The sequence below is a fragment of the Penaeus chinensis genome, chromosome 14 (assembly GCF_019202785.1).
Source record: "Penaeus chinensis breed Huanghai No. 1 chromosome 14, ASM1920278v2, whole genome shotgun sequence".
In the NCBI taxonomy this organism is placed as follows: domain Eukaryota; kingdom Metazoa; phylum Arthropoda; class Malacostraca; order Decapoda; family Penaeidae; genus Penaeus; species Penaeus chinensis.
In genome coordinates, this window is record NC_061832.1 from 18,881,403 (window position 1) to 18,886,402 (window position 5,000).

Consider the following 5,000-nt stretch of genomic DNA (forward strand, 5'->3'; position numbering starts at 1 on the left):
TGTTTATATTCATGCACAGGTTTACTGTATTGGCCATTGGACAGTCACATAATTTAATGACCACCAGAAGCAAAACACAGTCCAAATCCAGTGAATCTACCAAACCTGTGAATGTAGGTTTGGTGAAATTTATTAAGTACTTAAGATGTCTTTGAAATAAGTATAATGAGGAAGTAGTTGATACCAAGATTTAAAGTTTCTATTTATACTGTGATATGATAAATATATTATATTTGTTTTTTTACACCATATTAGATATTTAAATAATGGAAGACATAGTTGTAGTTTATTATAATTTCAGACATATTTCATTAACTAAGTGGTATATCAGAAATGGCATCTTAGCAGTGCCTTTCTCTTAAACACCAATTGATAGGGAAAGATATTTTTATGTGAACTAGGTTCACTTTTATGTATGAGTTGTGTTAAAGTTTATTTGGCATTTATACACTTGGAGTTTTGCTGATTGTACTGTCATAAGTATTACAGTAATTAATTTTATGTGAAGCCATTACATACTTCCCAATTAGCTTGGGTGGCAAGCCTACAATGCTATGCCCACTGTAATAAAAGTTTATTTGTTGTCTTTACACATAGATAGCTCAACAAGTGCTTAATCTCTAAGGAGTCAGCTATTAGTTTTACCTATCTCATCTGTTTACCCTTTTCCTTCATTGTATGAAAGCTTCATTTCTATTATTTTATTGTAATTGATGTTATTAATATTTTAATAAAAAAATAATCATCATAATATCAATAAGAATGATAACAATATCAATATCAATAGTATTGAAAAACACATTTTCCCAGCAATTCAAGGAATGAGGAAATCAGGATCGGTCACTAGGGCCAACCGATAGACTCCTTGCTGGCTGAGCACATGTGGAGTCATCTGTATGTAACAAAACTCACTAAAATCGAAAGTGGACAGTACATGATCCCACCGACATTGGGTTAATTGAAGCAGGGGCAAAGTATAACAATTTTTTAATAATTTCTTAAATAAAGGAGAAGAAAAACATAAGAAGCATTTTAATATTCCTAATTCATGAGGAAATCAAATGTAAGAAGCTGTGAATGCAAATTAAAATTTTTCTAAGTGTGTGTGTGTGTGTGTGTGTGTTTGTGTGTGTGTGTGTGTGTGTGTGTGTGTGTGTGTGTGTGTGTGTGTGTGTGTGTGTGTGTGTGTGTGTGTGTGTGTGTGTATGTATGTATGTATGTATGTATGTATGTATGTATGTATGTATGTGTGTGTGTATGTATGTATATGTATATATATATATAAATATGTATATATATGTATATGTATATATATATATGTGTGCATATATATGTATATATATGTATATGTATATGTATATATATATATATATGTATATATATATATATAAAATGTATACATACACATATTTTTTATGTATATATATATATGTAGATCTCTATATATCTATATATATAGCTATATCTATATCTATCTATCTATATATATATATATACATATATACAACAACAAAAACCGGCTGCTTTGTTTGTCGCGGAGACTGACAAATAAGAGGCCTGGACTGGCGTTCCGCTACTGCGGACTAGAGGCCACCTGTACCTGTCGGGAAGACACTAGCGACTGAAAGTGAGGCTCGGGTAGGTCCTGCCAACCTACAGTTGGTCAGACAAATCCCGACAAAAGTTTCTGTTTACATTTAGGTCTTGCAAAGATGGAGGTATAGTCATTGTCCCCATGGATCAGCCTACCCTGAACTGCCAGAAAAATAAAAAAGCTCAAGGACGGAAGTAGATTGAGGACTGAGTTTAAGCCCTAGTGACAGAAAAGTCAAATGTCTATCTTTACAACTGTCCCATCCGTAGTAAAAAATATATATATGCCTGGATTTTTATAAGAAGAAAGGCAGCTCCCACACGTCAAGGTCGATGATAAGTGACTAGACTTTAAACCGGCTCCCCAGGCACACACGTCTAGGGACATAGCAAACGGAAAAAGGAGGAGGGAGGGTCCTTCTAACCAGACCTCCCACCCCACCCAACAGGCACCCACACAAATGTTCTCGGACTGAGTGGACGTTCAGTAGGTACAGCAGACCCAGATGCGGTCCGTGAACTCCACATAGGCCTACCTACGAGCAAAACTACCCTGGCAGTAACAGCAGTAGCAACAACTCTGCGGAAAACTAGAAAATAGGCAGAAAAGACAATCTGAGGGTGGTAACCCAACCTGGTATATCCCTAAAGGAAAGGAAGCCTAGTTGCACGGAGCCAAATTCCACTCCGTGACAGGGGGATCCAACAACATAGACGCTGCCATGTCCCAAGAATCTTTAACAGGGGAGACGATCTGCTGTCTGGGGCGTCATCCCTTTCATCTCGTACAGAAAGGTCTAGGTTTGGTTATTTTTGCCAAGACGACAAACCTCAAGATCTATACGAGTAAGGTCTCGCCATAGAGCTGCTCAAAGTATTTGTATTTTAAATACGGCTTCATGGAATGAAATAATATTGCCAATCATATCTCGTGTCTTCTTTGTTTATTTTAAATCTGTATTGTCGCACCTGAGCTGCAGCATGAGAAAAAACACAATTGAAGCCAAGTAAAATATGCGTTGTATACCTGAGATAATTGTTGCTAATCGTCGCATGTAAAATTCGTCCAATTTACAGATCGTCGGCATGAGTCAGCGTCTAAGAAATGCCTTTAGTGTTCGTTCATTTGGCTACCATTTAAGTTGTCTCCTCCCGCCATCCTACCCTTTTTTTTTTTTTTTCCTCTCATCCTTAGCTCAAAGCCTTCGTGACGTCATAGGCCTCATCACGCAAACCAAGACCTTACTTGTATGGACCCCGCTGTCCATCCCCTCTTCTACGATTGACAGTCCTGAGCACTAAGGAGATGGTGTCAAATGCCCACTCAAACTAGGCTGCAGAGGCTTAGACATCAGTGCCACGGCAGCATAGTGCCACAGGAATATTATTATTATTCATCTATTCCCCTGGCAGAGGAATAGATGCTACCTTATAACTGCCGTGCTTGAGACCTTCCCTGAGATCTCTTGTCAGTGATCATTAGTTAACTTATGATAGAGGTGGTGGACCCTACTTTTGCCTGCGATCCAGCAGTCTCTTAGGTGGAAGACGGACAAGACCAAATGGTGGGCTAATCAACATGCTAAAACCCCTCTGGCATGGGTGGGCTCAAGGCCGGTCTGATCAGGAACATTAATTAGGCAACATCCGTGACTATAATCAAAACCCGTCCATTGGTCCCGACGTTACAAAATACTTTTGGTACTGATGACGAATTTATGGAGTCCAATTATAGACTAAATGTGTGTCAGAGAAACTTCAGCTGTAAAGAGCCCCTGAGAATCTCTCCTTCATCGGAGTAGACACGTATGCCCAGGACAAGTGATTATTTAAAGTTTCTCTCGTTTTTGTAAGAAAAAATCTAGGAATTGTCCTAAGTGTCATATATTCTCATAAAATTTCCCAGCAAACATCCTCTGTAAGAAGAAAATATTGACGCATAAGAAAATCAAAGAAGTAGGTGAAAACAAAACAATTACATAATAAATAGTGGCGTTCTAAGTAACACATGTCGTGTTATTTCTTTTCCTTGTTCTACCTTCACCTTCACGCAAATTATGGAGTTCATATGCCTAATAATTGCGGTTACTGAAATGTGATAATAAGGGAGACAGGATACCAGTCACTCCTGGAATTCCCAGGTGGAACCTGAGAGGTTGACTCTTGAATTCCCTCTGCAGCCGGCTGAGGTAAGGGCCAGGCAAGGGTGCCTCCGGTCAGGCACTTTCCCTCATTAGAACAAGAATGTCAATCCTACGGATTTAAATACCACGTTCTCTTTGAGGGAACTAAGGAGGATATACCTGACCGGTTCCCGTTCTGTTCCAGGTGATGATGGGATTCCCTGTTCAGTTATCTCCTACCTAGGACTGCGAGGTGAGCTTGCTTTCCTGTAGCTCATCAGTTGAAGCTGGGAGACGTCTCCCTCCCTTCGAAGCTGAGAGAGGGAGTAAGTAGTTCCCCTCCCAAACCAAGGGAACCGGTGTATATTGTTTCATCCCTTACCTGTCTGAGCAAAATAATGATGTTGAAATCACTCCATTCGATGTTGCGATCTTCTAAAAACCTACATAAGTTTAATAAGGGACTGAGGACAGCCCAAAGCCTTGCTACGCCCGCGTGCCATTGCCTCCGTGAATGCCTTCCTTGATTTGGAGAAGTCGCTTGAATTAGCAAGCTTCTTGCCATTTTGAAGACCCTAGCAAGGGTAAGCTCTTGGCCTGCACAAGCGACTACTTCAGGAACAGATCTGCCGCTATCATTTAACATCACTTAGAGCACCAACCACATGGGGTCGTCAGTCTGGACTTATTCCACATCCCAGTGACCACTATCCTCAGCATTCATCTCCCAAATGGACGGAAGACTATTTACGCTGATGGTCTTGCATCACCTCCGTTGGATAGCACAGCATGAGAAAGACCCAGCATTACCCGGACCCCATGTTTGAGGAGTGCTTCAGTATAGTGCTGAAGCAATGTCCATTAACTGGACCTGGAGTGGGTTGAGATTTTCCAACACCTTGAGGTATGGTTAGTTAAGATCTCATTTTATAGTGGGAGGTTCACTATTTAGTTGACTGCACTAAGGCAAGGATAACAATAATTAGGTTCAAAGATCTCGTCGTATTCATACTATCCATTCTATCATGCGTTATGTTGCTGTTACCTTGATAAATATTACACCCAAGCCGAGATTATTCTGAGTGACTCGGGTGAAAGAAAGTCATACAGGTTCCCCCGGACACGCACCTCAGGCAAAGGGTGCTGAGACACCTTGAACTTGACCAGGATTCTTTTGCAAACCACTTATGGTTAATGCACTCGAGCAGGGTGTTGGTACGCTTTCAGCTCAGAGAAATATATTAGCTAGGGGTTTAGCCACTCCCCATCCTGATTACATCTTAC